Consider the following 17,292-nt stretch of genomic DNA (forward strand, 5'->3'; position numbering starts at 1 on the left):
TAATAATATTTTATTTAACTTTTAATTTTTATTTAAAATCATTTCATTTTATCTTACTATTTAAACGATCTCTAAATCTATCACCACTATGCATCATTTATATGACATGATTTGATTTGAAATATACATATTATATTTGTTGGTCACGAATTAAATTATTTAATTTTAATTAAAAAAAATTATAATTACAAAAAATTTCATAAAAATAAATTATAAATTAATAAGAATTTATTTTAAATTATAAATTAAGAGAAATATTATTCTTTATTTTAAATTCTGTCGTCTTCAATGATACAGGATGATAGATTCATTCTATCAATTACTTAAATAACATTAATTTAAAATGAGATTAGAATAAATAAATAAAAAAGAGAGGGTAAAAGCACGTATAGCAACCACTAAAGTCAAAGCTCAATTATATGGAAATGCGAAATACCTTCCTAGTTGCTTCTGTAAACACTTGGGAAGTTGGAAAAACTGATGTCATGGATGACGTCCTATGATGTTGTTGGTCCCTATATTTACGGCAAAGACGGTACGATGTAATAGGCGGTCTCTTTTTGTTTTTTTTTTTTTTTTTTTTTTTTTGAAGGGTAGTATGGGGGTTCAATTAATTTTCAAAGATGCTTAGAATAATAATGTTATTAATAATTATTCAAAGGTGAAGTGGAAGCCTTTTTTTTTTTTTTTTTTATTATCCATGCTAAGAATATTCCATTCATTCTCATGAAAAAAGGAATATCCTTCCCATGATCTACTTGTTTAAAGTAGGCAAGGAATTATGAATTTATTAGAAAATTCATATTGCTGAAATTATTAACTTTTAATACTAAGTTGTTAATTTTAGAATGCCTAGTAAAATTCAATTCCTTTGATTTTTATTTACAAATGAATTCTGCTATATACAGTCATTTTTACGTACTTTTTATATATTCTACTAATGTGATCAGTCAAAAATCCTATAAAAATTACAAGCTTCCTTTTTAATGCACGCAACACATTGTTGATGTGGAATTTTTTCATATTAGCTATGTTAAAAAATGACTCGTGTTTTGGGTTTTTTTTTTTTTTAAATTGTAATGGATATCACAATAAGTAATGTGTTAATTAATGTACCGGCTTGTGTGTAACAAACCTATTTTTTCTTTGTAACGGGTCACATAATAAGTAGTATACTTACACACCAATATGTAAGTATGAGATATCATGTACAAATATGTATATATATATATTATATATAACATATATTAAACAAAATCTATTGCCTGATATCATTTGACATGATGATACATCCATTTATTTCAAATATAAATATATGTTCTCAAAGTTTTACCTCTAAATTTAGCATGGTTACTTTTATCTATTCAATCCCCTTGGACAGAGTTTATACACCAAAAGTATCTTTCTTCATAATATGTCAGATTTTCTTGTCCAATTAATAAAGAGTACCATTCTGCCATGGAAGTTCATTGTACACTTGCTCCCTGTTATAGTTTCTGAGTTTTGCTGGAAAATTAGAGCTCGTAAAGTGAGTGTTTGGTTTAGAGATTGGTAGTGTGGGCTTTCTACCCCGTTTGGAGAGTAAGATAAGATGAAAATTTTGTAAATAATAATAAGATAATTTGAGTTGAGTATTTTTTAGATTTTAGAAAATGAGAAAGAAAAAATATATTTTGAGAATTGAGAGAGAAAAAATATAATAAAAAATATTATAAAGTTAAAATATTATTAGAATATAGTTTTATAATATTATTTTTCTTTAAAGATTTGAAAAAGTTTAATTGTTTTTTATTTTTTGTTTGCAGGTTTGGAAAAGTTATAATGATTAATTTAAAAAAATTGTAATAATCAATTTGAAAATTTTATATCTATTTTCAAACAAACCAAGTTTAAAAGTCAAGGTTCTTTCATATCTCAGCCTCAATCTGAAGTTATCCCCATATCGCCATAGCTTTCAATTGTAACAACAAAAGGCAAATTTCAACTACCATTTTCTGTGATTTTGAAGGAAGGTGAAGATATTCGAATTCGAAAGCACTCATTATCTGGAAATCTTTCCACTAATTCTGCTGAGCATTTTTTCAGAAAGTTTGTTGCTCCATTTCCTTTTGAATTCTTTCTTTTGGAATAAGAAATCTGCACCTAAGGTATCAAACCATGGTGGAATGGGTTGTGGAAATGCGGCTGCTGCAGAGTCAGCAAGTATGAATCTGGATATCACTTATTATGCCAGGGTAAAGTGGCTATTGCAGTTTGAGATCATTTCCCCACCTTTTTGACTTTTGGGTAATTCCTTTTTGAATTGGAGAGCTAAACTTGTTCCTTCTTGTTCCTGATGCCTCCTTACATCAGCTCTTGTCTATTGCTGAACAGATTCCATTTCTTTTTCATGGAAGCTTTTGATTGCTAGAAAACACAGCCATTTTAATCATTTGAATATGACATCTGAGTCTTTCATTTTAACATTTCCAAATGATTAAGAAAACCCAATTTTCTTGTAAAAGCCAGGTGAAAATCTGCTCATTTCACTTGTAGAGATTCTTTGCATTCTGGTTATTCCTCTTGAATTGAAGGTGCTTGTTTTGGAGAAATGGTTACTGCCTCCTCCTGGTAAAATCAAGCGAAGTGTAGAAAAATGATGAAAATAGTTTAATAATGCAATTACGGGTCGACGTCTGCATGATTTCAACATGAAAACCAAAGGCCAAAAAGAACACACATGTGGTATCTAAGATAAGAACAGGTACGTAATCAATTCAAAGAGGGTTGTTCAGAGCACTCATTTTTTGTGTGAGCTTGCTTTCATGGTTTCCGAATTAGCCAACACTAGGGCAATATCAGACTTTGGAATTCAATAAAAATGATTAGCTGAATAAAGGAACAAGATTTCTTACCATTTTTTGAAGTATTTTCACGATTAAGGCTTCGTTTGAAATTTAGACTCAAATACCAAATTTTCAAATCATTAAACTCATTTCAACTCAAAACATCTTTATACGTGAGACTCATAACTTTTTTTAACTCAACACTTCTTTACATGCGGAACGTACAACCTTTTTCAACTTACTATAAATACATTTAAACTAATTTTAACATCCAAACACATCTAAACTCATTTTAAGTAGACCTTACAAAACTCGTTTCACAATCTCAACTCACTACTATTCATAAATAACTCAACTCAACTTAACATGCAAATAGGACTAAGTATTACATTAGCATATACTGTCGTTTATAACAATCTATAATGTATATACTTTTCAAGGCAAGAGTTTTGCTTCTTTTATCAGGCGTCAGTCTTAAGATCACGGATTAATTAAATCATTTTAAGTTTAAAAAGATATGAAAGGTTATATCAATAAATATTATTTCTTTTTCAAACCGCAATTCAGTGCAAACTTTCCTTGTGGCAACCAAGTTTCTTCCTAACAGCAGTGCATGACTCAAAGCAATTTATCAGTCATCAATGTTAAGGCTGTGGACATTTATTTGGAAAATTGGGTTCATATGGACGGATATTCGAATTTCATAGTTGCCCCTACGGCCCTACTATGATGTGGGTTGTATAATAGGAATTGACATAGATAAAATAACCTCGTTTTGATAAATTTTATTTTAAAAAATGAATTTTTAGCAAATTTAATTACGATTCAGATAATCAGGATATGATTGGTTACATGTCCGAATTATAATCAGGATAACCTAAACAAATACTCAAACCACATAATAAACTTATATGTCAATCTGGACGAGTAAGTTTTGTGAGACACATTTAAGATGAATTTAGATGTGTTTGAATGTTAAGATATATATTTAAAGATATTTATGAAAAGTTGAAAAAAGTTGTAGATCTTATCTATGAAGAGGTGTTGAGTTCAAAAAAGTTATGGATCCTATATATAAATAGATTTTGAGTTAAGATGAATTTAATAATTTGAGAGTTAGGTATTTAGATATTAAACTCACTTTAAAATTAAATTAAATTGAATTGATTTCAGTTAAATTCATGCAACCCTTTTTCATAACCAGCGGGTCACGAAATCATTTGACTGAATCAATCTTTATTTTTTCATAATCATTCTGTACATTATTTTTCTAAAAGCTTTACTGCACAATGATTGAGGACTCAACTACTATTGTGCCCCAGTCGATCATATTTAATAATCTAATCTTACCAAACTACAAAAAAGTTGGATCAACCTTTTTGAATATAAATATGTTAGTAAATGCTGCTATCCTTTGGTAGTTAGAAAACTTTAATGGTTTTAGTTTGTCTCCAATGTATTAATATGATATGAAAAATATGTAAATAGTAATAAAATAATTTATTAATAATAATGAAATGATTTGAGTTAAGATGCTTTATAAGATTTTGAAAAATGTAAGAAAAAAAGTTGAATAAAAATATTATAAAGTTAAAAAATATTGTTATAATATAATTTTTTAGAAAATTAATACTTGACCTGCTCAAAGTTACCGCTCTAGAATTTTAATTTTTTTTCTTAATGATTAAGGAAGTGACTATTAGTAAAATTGTATACTTTTTTCTCAATAGTTAAAAATGTTAAAAAAATATTTGAAAAAAAAAATGAAACGCACTAGAGGGCGCACCCAGCGGTACATGCTCGGCAGTTGGCGGCCCCCTAACATTGCTAGTTTTTTAATATAATTTTTTATTTGAAATTTGAAAAAGTTGAATTATTTTTTGTGTTTTATTTGAAAGTTTGAAAAAATTATAACGATTAGGTCATATTTAGATGAAAAAGTTGAATATTTAAAATTGAAAAATATTTATGTTAGAGTGGCATGTATCAACACATAAGATGAAATAAGACCATCTCACATCCAAAGGGTGTGCCCTGATGTGGTTCTCTAGCCTAGAGGCAGGACTTTGAAGTTTTACAAATCTATTTACATCTTTTTTAAAATATTTTGTGTTTTCCTCAAAATATTCTTTTTTAAAAAATCATTAATTTGGGGAGATGTCCAAGTGATTTTTTTTTTTTTTTTTTTTTATAGCAAAGTCATTTCATTCAGAACAAAGAAACATTAGAAGTCTTTATCAACCTAAATTACTTGTGGAAAACTATCGGGGAAATAAATTCTACCATACTATAATTTCATCTACATTCCAAGTATGTTTTGCTAGTCAATGTGTTGCTTCATTCCCTAATGTCCCTGTATGTTGCACTGTGCAGATTTGGATCTTCTTCATCAACCCTTTAATTTCTTGTATGAGGTTGCCCAATAAAGACAAAGTTTTCCCTTCAGCTTGTAACTCCTTCATCTTTAGCAAAGAATCACTTTTTATTATTAGTTCATGTAGGCCCAAAGGAATACATGGTTACAATCCTCTAAAAATTGTTAAAAGTTCAATCTCTATAGGGCCATTGACTTCGTTTTTCCTTTTACTCGCAGACATGAGGACATCATTTTTAGCATCTCGAAGAATAATACCCACACCTACTTTGTGCTGATCATGAAAAATTGTCCTATTTACATTCAGTTTCATTACTCCTAGAGAAGGAGGATTCCAACAGCACTACATTTGATTCAGCTTCTTTAGTTTTCCTTGAGCCTTATTATATTCATTTTGCAGAGATAAGGCATGATCCATCACTTGATCTTGTTATAAGACTTTCTCTTCATGAATTTTCTGATTGCATCTATACCATATGTTGACCATTTCTCACGGAGACCGTTCGTAGAAACGAGTCTCCAGCTCCCCTTGATTTTAGGAGCTCTTGAAGTAGTCCACTTTGAGTCTTTATCACCTTTGTAGAACATTGAAACTGCCCCATGATAAGCTGAACATGTGAGATACGTAGCCACCAAAGCTTGATGAAAGCTTTGGCTATAAATAGTACGGTTTGGTCCTCAAACTCACTAAACTTAATTTCATTCAGTCTTACACAATCTAAATAGAGTGAGTAGAGTTTGGTAGTGCCAAAACGAGACAGAAACAGTGAGAAAGTATAAGTAAGCATCAATGGTCGGAGATACAATTTCTTGTGTATTTCAGTTTTGATTCTTATTAAGTGTTTAATTCCGCATTATAGAATCATTATTATACTTATATTTGGTATCAGAGCCCGATTTTATCTCTGTCTTGAGGTTTATATAGATATTCTATTTGTCTCTATTTTGGCCAAAAATTTGTTGAAAATTAAGTTTTATTTTTTGGCCGATTTTGATTCAAAACAACATTGAAATCATGTGGAAACTGTTTTTCTAAGTCTTCTATGATTAAAATCATAATTTTTTACGTCAAAAACATCATTTTTGAGTGGTGAACCACACCTAGTCTGGAGGTTGAAGACGACCAAAACGACATGTAGTTTTACTTTTAGCCAAAATGACATGTCGTTTAGTTGGCTGCCTCTCATTTCGTACAAAGATAAACTACATGTCGTTTTCAGTTTTGATGAAAACGACATGTCGTTTAGTTGGGCGGACTTTCATTAAGTATAGAAGAAAAACGACACGTCGTTTTCGGCTTAGGAAAAAACATCATGTCGTTTAACTGGGTCGGTTTTTTAAAGGAGAAATCACTTTTTGGAAAAACGACATGTTATTTATTTAGGTCAGATTTTTAAAAAAAAAAAAAAGAGATTAAAAAAAAAAAGACATTTAGTTTTCACTTTTGTAGATGGTCTACAAATTGGGTGTTTGGGCCCACGCCCTTTGTGCTAATAGCTGTTGTGCCATATTATTGTGCTTATAATATGTCTAACATGTTTATTTGGTTCGGTTTGGCCATGTTATAAGTTTTACTCAATTTTTGTATATAATTTTTATTTGATTTAATTATGTGCGATTTAGATAATTGTTGTGCAAATTTGATAATTATGCTCATATTTAGTTTGCATGAATTGATTATTTCTGATCTAAATTAATACATGCAATTTTTGGATGAGTATATATATATATATAGTTAAAAGCATGAAATTAAATGTTATGCATAATATTATAGTTATAATTATGTAATGTTTATGCTTAAATTGTGAGAATATTCTATGCATAATAATAACATGTTAATTTTAGTTAAAATTATGCAATTTATAATTATCCTCATATTTAGTTAATCATTATGCATAAAAGGTATAGTGTCTAGTGATCAATATGATTTTTAATTAATTAGAGAATAGCCACATCATTTTTAATTAATTAAAAATTGTATATTATGATTTATTAGGATCACATAAATAATATTTTCATACTTAATATAATAAATTTTATCCCACGGGAATTTTTATTATATTTATATGATTAATTAAGGTAAAATATCAAATTATTCATAACTTACCCACTGGAATTATGTATTAAGTAAATAATTTGATAAATTCTATCATAAAAAATAATTGAATATGCTTGGATTAAAAATTTAGCTCACAGGCAATTTTTATGTCATTAGATTCAATTTTTAAGCATGATTTATATTGGTAAACCGTGAAATTTTATTTAGGCCTCAGTTTTAACATAAGCATGTAATTTATAATTTTATGCAGTTGTACAACCTACAAATTTCTCTGATATTTATTATGATGTTTCTGAATTTAAGGGAGATAACTATAAGGTTTGGAAGAAATGAGTTCTTCTTCATTTAGGGTGAATGGACATAGACTATGCTACTAGGAAAGATGAACCACTAGCACTCATTGATACTAGCACTGCAGTGGACATCACGCCTTATGAACGATGGGAGCGATCTAATCGCCTCAACATGATGTTTATTAAGACTAGAATTTCTGCTCGTATTCGTGGTTCTATTGATCAGCATGAAAATGTCTAAAACTTGCTGAAAGCCATTGATGATCAATTTGTCACTTTAGACAAGCCACTAGCAAGCACCCTAATCATGAAGTTCTCATTCTTAAGGCTCACCAGTGTAAAAGGTGTGTGCGAGCACATCATGTAAATAAGGGACAATGTGACTCAATTGAATAAAATTGAGGTTGAAATGCCGGAATCCTCCTAATGCACTACATCCTGAACACTCTTCCATACCCATATGCACCATTCAAAATCACATACAACACGCATAAGGATAATTGGTCAATTAATGAACTTATGACCATGTGTGTTCAAAAGGAAGGGAGATTGGTGATGGAACTGGGAGAAAGTGTAATGCTGGCAACGTGTGGAAATGACAAATCTCAAGGCAATCAGAAAGTGAAAGGTAAAATACCTCCTCAAGCTGGTATCAAGAAAAATTCCAAGTGTTTCTTCTGTAAAAAAAAATGACACATGAAGAAGGAATGCGCTAAATTTAAAAATGGCTTGCGAACAAAGGTAATCCAACCTCGTTTGTTTGTTATGAATCTAATATGGTTAATGTCAATATTAACACATGGTAGATTGATTATGGATCAATAATTCACATTTCAAATTCCTTGCAAGGTTTGCAAAACTTAAGGAAGCCAGTGGGAAGTGAGCAAAGCATCTTATTAGGAAAAAAGTTGGGCTCGCATGTGAAAGCCATATGAATTTGCTATTTAATTTTAAATGGTGGTTTTATTTTAAAGTTAGAAAAGACATTTTATGTTCCAAGTTTTTCTAGAAACGTAATTTTAGTTTCAAGGGTTGTACCTTTTGAATATTTCTTTAATTTTTCAAATTCATCTTTCAGTTTATTTTATAAATCTGATTGTGTTGGAAGTGAAACTTTGTTTGATGGTCTTCACTACGATAATTTACAAAACAATACCACTTATGATTCAATGCATGCTCATACTGGCACTAAACGATGTGTTATTAATGAGGATTCCTCTAAATTATGACATCGAAGATTAGGTTATATCTCTATAGAAAGAATTAAAAGATTAGTAAATGAAGAGGTACTAAATACTCTGGATTTTACTGATTTTGAGACTTATGTGGACTGTATAAAGGGAAACCAGACCAACAAGTCAAAGAAAGGTGCCAATAGGAGTTCAGACACATTAGAGATCATACATACTGATATATGTAGTCCAAACATTGACTCACATTGTAAGAAATACTCCATCTCTTTTTAAATGATTACTCACGATATATGTATCTCTACGTGCTTTATAACAAGAACGAAACATTAAATGCCTTTAAGATTTTTAAGGTTGAAGTAAAAAAATAATGTGGTAAGCAAATTAAGATCGTGAGACCAGATAGAGGTGGAGAATATTATGGTAGATACAGTGATACACAGATAATGGACAAGCACCTGGGCCATTCGTAAAGTTTCTTCAAGAGCATGGAATTATTGCCAATACACTATGCCTGGTTCACCGGACCAGAATGGTGTAGCGGAAAGAAGAAACAGAACATTAATATACATGTACGTGGTATGCTTAGGCAACTCCAATCTTTCTAAATCCTCGTGGGCTGAAACACTTAAGACGACAGTGTATATATTAAACCAAGTTCCAACCAAGACTGTTCCTAAAACGCTATTTGAACTGTGGAAAGGTTGGAAACTGAGTTTGCGACATATGCGGGTTTGGGAATGCCCGTCTGAAGTGAGAATTTATAATCCACAAAAAAAGAAGCTGGACCTAAGGACCATTAGTAGGTATTTCATTAGATATGCTGAAAGGTCTAAAGGTTTCAGATTTTATTGTCCACCTCATAGCACTAGGATTATGGAATCAAGAATTGCAAAGTTTATTGAAAATGACTTGATTAGTGGAAGCGATCAAACCAGGAACATAGTTTTTGAGAATGATCATTCAGAATCTCAACCTTCCACCTCAAGTGATAGATTGGTTATTGTTTACAGCACCCGTCAAGTACAAACTGGTGTTGAACAACCAATCATTGAAGTTCCATAAGCTGCTGACGACATTTCAGTTGATCAAGTAGTTCAAGAGTTGCCAAGAACTTTTGAACAACGAGTTGAACCACATACTTCTCAGGAATATAATGGTACAACATTAAGAAGATCTATTAGACCAAAGAGATCAGCAATTCATGATGATTATGTTGTGTATCTTCAAGAATCTGACTACAACACTGGAGCCAAAAATGATCCCGAGTCCTTTTCGAAAGCCATGAGTTGCAAAGAATCAGAATTATGGTACAATGCCATGAATGAATAGATGAATTCTATGAAGAGTAACGGAGTCTGGGATCTTGTAATGGGGTAAAAATCATTAAGTATTTAGTTATAAGGGAATGTGTTAAAGAAAATAAAGCGGTCATTGAACACGTAAGCACTAAGTTAATGATAGCCGATCCTTTGACTAAGGGCATGCCACCGTTGAAATTCAAGGATCTTGTAGTGAATATGGAACTTGGTTCCATTACATATTTTTTCATTGTATGAACAATGTTATTTTAATGAAATTCTTAATTATTCTGATATTTTTCTCATATTGATGTGCACCTTAATTTACTTTTAAGAGAATTCATCTGTGTTGGACCAAGAATAAACATAAGGGTTTATTCATTAAGAAATTGTTGCCACATAAATTATAATATTTAAGAAATAAATACCTAGTAATACATGGAAGGTAATACTCGTCATTAGAGGACTTATCACCATGATTCATGTACTTATTACTTAATATATAGATTATCGATGGGTTTAAGATGAGATATTAGATTAGAAGTATGAATCAAGTGGGAGAATGTTGACCATTTCTCGTGGAGACCGTTCGTAGGAACGAGTCTCCAGCTCCCCTTGATTTTAGGAGCTCTTGAAGTGGTCCACTTCGAGTCTTTATCACATTTATAGAACGTTGGAACTGCCCCATGATAAACTGAACACGTGGAACATGTAGCCACCAAAGCTTGATGGAAGCTTTGGCTATAAATAGTATGGTTTGGTCTCCAAACTCACTAAACTCAATCACATTCAGTCTTATACCATCTAAATAGAGTGAGTAGAGTTTAGAAATACCAAAACGAAACAGAAACAGTGAGAAAGTGTGAGTAAGCATCAATGGCTGGATGTACGATTTCTTGTGTATTTCAGTTTTGATTCTTATTAAGTGTTTAATTCTGCATTATAGAATCATTATTATGTTTAAACCATAGCCTCCATGCAATGAGAAAGAATTTTTCTAGACCCTCTTTGGTGCCCTTACTCATGACTTTCCTAGCTACATTCACAAAATCTTCTTTGTATTTCAAATGTTGGTAGACAACTTAACTGTTTTGTCCAGTATTCCCTAATTGATGGGCAGTAATAAAGAGTAGGGCCAACATCCTCCACATCCTCCCACAGAATTTACAACCTTTCTCCATAAACATCTTTCTGGTTTTTAAGTTATGCAAGGTTGGCAATCCATTTTTACAAACTTTCCATGCAAATACTTACATTTTACTTGGTAGTTGTAGCTTCCAAAGTCTCTTTCATATACTTTTCTAGTTTTATGCATTAGAGCACTCTCCTTCTTGTAAGGATTTTCCTAGTGCATGAAACAATCTGTATCTACTTCTTACACTATATTGACTATTCTTTTCATGTTCCTATATAAGTCTATCTTCTCGATCTTCTGGGGCTAGAATGATGTTCAAAACTTCTGTTGTTGCTCTTGGTGGAAGAAGACATCTAACTTTCTCTAGATTCACCATGAAGTAGTTTAATCAATAAGGAGGCAAAAATAAGGCTTGCCATTTTTGCCTCCTTATCATGATCTCTGTGTTCATTCATACTTTGTGGGATAATTTTATTTCCTCGTATTCAATAGTATGTCCATATATTAATAGAAATAAACTTTGTTTTGCCTCCCAAATTCCTATCCAGGTATAGGATGGTAATATACGCTGCTTGGAATTAAAAAAAAAAAACTAGTCCTAGGAAAATACTTAGCTTTGAATACTTTGTGCAACAAAGTTGACTCTTCATTCATAATTCTCCACCCTTGTTTTGTCAGCAATGTCATGCTAAAAGTTTTAAGGTCTTCAGACCCTATACCCCATTCTGCTTTAGGATCACACATATTTTTTGAGCTAACCCAACGAAATTTGTTTTCATTTTGTCTTTGTCCCCACCAAAACTTTGTCATCATATTTTCGAGATCAAAGCAAACATTTCTAGGTAACCTGAAACAACTCATAGTGTATGTTGGTATTGACATATCTACTGCGTTGATAAGAATTTCCGTCCTCCTTGTGATAGTAGCATTTCCTTACAATTTTGAAGTTTTTTCCATACTTTGTGTTTCAAATCAGAAAAAGCATGGTTTTTTGCTCGACCACAGGAGGTAAACCCAAATATTTATCATACTATTGAAAATTCTGAACACCAAAAAAATTCATGATTTCCTCTTGTTGAATAGTGCTAACATTCTTGTTGAAAACCATAGAAGTTTTCTCTCTATTGACCTTTGGACTAGATGCTCATTCATAAGTCTCTAATAACTATTGAATTCTCAAGTTCTCTTCCAAGTTTGCCTTACAAAATAAAACACTATCATCTAAAAATGGTAGGTGATTAATTTTTGGGGCCTCTATGCAAATTTTAATCCCTTCCATTGATTTATCAACCTTTGCCTGTCGTAAATGAGTTATCAAACCTTCAATACACAACAAGAATAGGTAAGGGGATAATGGATCCTCTTGTTTCAAGCCTCTAGATGGTTTTATTGGGCTTTTTGGTTCACTATTAATCAGTATGAAAAAGAGACAGTGTTAACACATAACATGATCAACTTCACCTAGTTATCATGAAAGCCTAACTTGTGCATTACTTGTTCTATAAAGCTTCATTATACTCTAACATATGCTTTGCTCCTGTCAAGTTTCAAAGACATATAGCTAGATTTATCAACTCTTGTCTATCTTAAAAATTATATTAACTCATAAGCTATAAGAATATTATCAATGATGAGTCTTCTGGGAAAACAAGTACTTGGTGAATAAGAAATAACTTTAGGGAGGATAACTAATAACTTTAAGTCTATTTGCTAGAACCTTGGAAAGCAACCTATAGATAACATTATAGAGACTTATGGGTCTATAATCAACAACTAACTCAAACTTTTTCTTCTTGGGAATCAAAGTAATAAAAGTATGATTAATGGCATTTGAGAACTTACCATTGTTTAAAGCATTCAACATTGTTAAGGTTATATCTTTGCCAATAATGTCCCAATATTTTTGGAAGAAAATTGGCACCATGCCGCCATCTCATCAGGTCCAGTTGATTTTGTAGGGTTTATTTGTTGCAATGCTACATAGACTTCTTCTCCTATGAACACATGCGTAAGAGTCTCATTCATATTTGCAGTAATTCTTCCAGTGAGGCCCTTAAAGAAATTCATGTTCCCTATTTGATCTAAAGCAGTGAAGAGCTTTCTGAAAAAATCCAAGATCACATTGTCTCTATCTTCCTCTACTTCTCTGCTTTGCAATTTCCTTCTCCATCTCTTATCCCTTTTATCAAGATTTTCATTTTTCTTTGAGAAGCTTTATTGTGAAAAGGCCTTGTGTTTAGGTCTTCTTCTTTGAGCCGAAGGGCTTTGAGTCTGCATGGTGATAGTTATCAAGGAAGAGGTATAAGACTTTTTAGATTCGGGGCCATGTAGGTGGAGTCAATAGGTTGTAAAAGAGTCATCAATGAGTCCTGACAGAGGATTTCAGGAAACAAAGATTTAAGCATTTTGATGGGAAAATTCAAAGATATAATGAGAAATTAGAAGTATGGAACATGAGCAGTTTTGGAAAAATCAGGAAAAATATACATAACTCAAGAACACAACTTCCGAAATTGCAAAACAATGACCCTCTCTACTTAAGGATTAAAGAACACAAAAATGCTCTAGATGTGGTACAACAATGGTTGGAAAGAAAGGAGATAACGTGGAAGTAGAGGTCCAAGTGATTTAAGATAGAGGCAATTAGTATATATAAAATGATAAAATCTAAAACAAAGAATATAATTTTTATTTAAAGTATATGCAATTTGCCTCTGATTTTATTACCAAATTGCATCGATGATATACAGCCAATCTCAAATTCTCAGCAGACCCTCTTCTTGAGTTGAAATATTATTATCAACTAAGCAGTGTTATTGTTTATTATTTTTATTATCCTCATTTAATGACACATTAAATGATTAAAAAATTATTTTTATTTATTACTAATGATGAAATCATCTGATGCGAAGAAAGAGACGACTATTAAGAGAAGATGTTGAATAAAAAATTTCTTATAAAATATTTATTATTAACTTAGAAAATAGCTAATTTCCCAAAGAGTAATCTTGACAATTCATCAATTATAGTATTTGTATCGTACTTGGGCAACGTGAATATTAATATCAAATTGGGAAATATTTGGTCAATAATGAGATTTAAAAAAAATTAAATTATAAACTTGACGTAACTTAATATGATACATTTAAATTTTAAAATTTATTTTAAAAAATATTTTAGTTATAAAAAAATTACATAAAAATAAATCTATAAATTATCGTAATTTGATGTAATACGTTAAATTATAAAATTATTTTTATTATAAGATAGATATAACATATCATACAAAATATTATTAATTTGTTAGTTTATTTTTATTAGATTTTCTTGTGATTATGACAGTTTTCATTTATTTATAGTAAAATAAATCTAAATATGCAATTTTTAAACTTCATTTCGTAAGACATTTTCGTAGATAAAGGAATCCAATAGATATATATATATATACATATATATATATATACATATATATATATATTTCACCGGTAATAATAGAAATATTTTGGATAAATATTTTTTCTGTCCATCTAAAATTTAAAAAATTATTATTTTTTTAAATCTCCGGATATCAATCTGATAAATAGAAAAAATATATATTTTTTTCTTTAGAAATTAGAAACAAATATGAGTTATACTACACAACCACTTACTATTCACGCAACCCCCTCACTCCAGCCAACGTGGCTTTTTTTTTTTTTTTTAAAACGTCGGCGTTTGGTCCTCTGCATCATTTCAATTCCCCCCCCCCGCCCGCGTTCTTCTTCACTTCTGAGTTCTGACGCAAGAAAGCTTCCCCGCGTGCTCTGCTCCACGAATTTGTCTGGTTTCCTTCACCGGCCTGACCTTCTCTCCGGCCCGTGTGGGTGCATTAGTTCGGACCGTTTGACTTCATCACTCCGGCCCGTTTGGCTTCATAACTCCGGCTGGGTTCGCTTCCTGTCTTGGCGCGTTTATGTCCGTACGACCAAAAAAACTTCCCCAGTTATTTTCGCTGCACAATCCTCCGGTGGTATCCTAGCTTCCCAGACCCACCGGCTGTCGTATTGCAAGGGTAAGAAAGTAAGGGCTAGGGTTTTTAATTTTCTGTTATGGTTTCAGCTCTCCATTAGCTGAATGTCATTTCTGTATTTTTTTCGTTGATGGGTCTGCAATTTACAGTATTGTTGCTTGAGAATATTAAAGTTGGTTGCTTTTGATTTGATAACCCAGCAAGTCTCAACTTTTTGGTTGGATATAATCCTTCCTTCCCACTGGTAGCTACGCTGCTTCTTCTTGTTACTGTTTTAGGTGTTGTCGTCGTGGCGCGTAGAAACCAAGTTTATGAGAAAAAGAAACACTGGGAGAGATGGACGTAGGACGTAAGAGTCGGAAATTTTGGGAAAAAAAGAAATATTTGACTGCTTTTACATTAATTACTATTACACAAAAGCTAAAACTTTTGACTGATCAACACAAAGGTTGAAGTTACATTCATTGTTGGCGTTTGAATTTGACTGAAGTTACATATCCTGATTTTTAAAAATGTAACTGGAGGCAAGCCATATCCGTATACGAAAGCTTAAGGAAAGAACTCCTAAAACTGGAAGCCTTGGTGTCTTTGGCAACAAATTAACAGAGATAATTTTTTTTTCACCTCTTTTTTTCCTGGAGTAACGAGTTTGTCCCAGCATTCAAATAAGTGCTTTTTCTTTTCCCTAAAGGCAGCTGGTATTGTATTGAGCTTGTTGAGCTTGTTGCAAGTAAAAAATAAAAATGCTATATTTGACATCCCTGCACCTGCAAGCTTGCAACGTTAGGGGCATTAATTTGTGCTTGTGTGATTGATCAATGGTAAAGAAATATATGCGTTGCTTTTAATTAGTTTGAGGTAGGAATATTTTAAGCTTCTAACTGATCATCACAATGTTTTACTTAATGCATTTGAAGCAAAGAATTTAAATATTGAGTACATTACTAGTGGAAGCAGTCTAATTTATTCTCATGGTTGGGCCTTTTGTATGATGCATATATTATTATATATATATATATATATATATATAAATGCTTATAAAAGTATGATACACGTTGGCCTCATTGATAAATGAGAAAGGAAATCATGAGATTTGGATATTTTTTTTTTTTTGAACAGGTCTAGCCTTTTGCATCATTGCATGGTATTTTCTTATATTTTTGAGCAGTTGTAGCCTTTTGCATCATTGATCACAACCTTTATCACATGATGATTGTTGCTGCGTCTTGTTTTAAATGAAGGCCCCTTCTGTTTCCATTGAAATCAAGATTCCCTGCTCTCTAGAGATCACTAACCTAGTTCTTATTGATATGTGTCTTGCATTGAAATTTGAAGTAAGATAGCTTTGTGAATTCATTTACATGTTGTTGAATTGTGGAGAGTAGAGAATTTTATCTCGGAGTCGGACCCATATAAAGTCAAATATAACATGCCAATGAAACAGATCTTTTATTTTTTGGGATTTAGAAGCTTGCGTTCTCATCCACTGTGCTTTTTATATTTGTGAAAGTCTAAATATCTATGAAATTTTATTATATATGTGTAGGAATTGAAACGTGTTTCTATTTGCATTTACTATCTTCTTGATCATCATGCAGAAGCAAATGGGTGCTTTTTGATCCCGATCAACTCTCTGGAATGTGTCTTAACTTTTGGATGTCGATGTTGGAGCTTATGGTAGAGCATACAAAGTGGGCATTAGCGAGATTGTTATGTATTAGAAGTTGACAGGAATGTATAACCACTTGATTTATTTTGATTGGTGGTAAAGAATTTGTATAACTGATGAATTTTGAAGTAACCATAGATACAATCCAATTGAGAAATTTGTAAATAAATTTGTATATGAAGTGGATAATACTTTGAGAGTTTTTTTGTAGTGCTTTAATTAAGGTTGTATTGCTCGCAAATGAAAATATATAAGGCAGGTTCTTTCATGAATGTTCCATGTCTATGATATTACAGGTTAAAGGCATGAAGTCACCCATTGATTATGTCCTGTGTGTTGGGGACTTTCTAACAAATGGTCTGGATGTATGGCCTGGAGGGTGATGGCATGGGTTCAATAAGCATTTAGATAATGTGTAATATGGCTTATATTTTCAC

The sequence above is a fragment of the Carya illinoinensis genome, chromosome 10 (assembly GCF_018687715.1).
Source record: "Carya illinoinensis cultivar Pawnee chromosome 10, C.illinoinensisPawnee_v1, whole genome shotgun sequence".
NCBI lineage: Eukaryota > Viridiplantae > Streptophyta > Magnoliopsida > Fagales > Juglandaceae > Carya > Carya illinoinensis.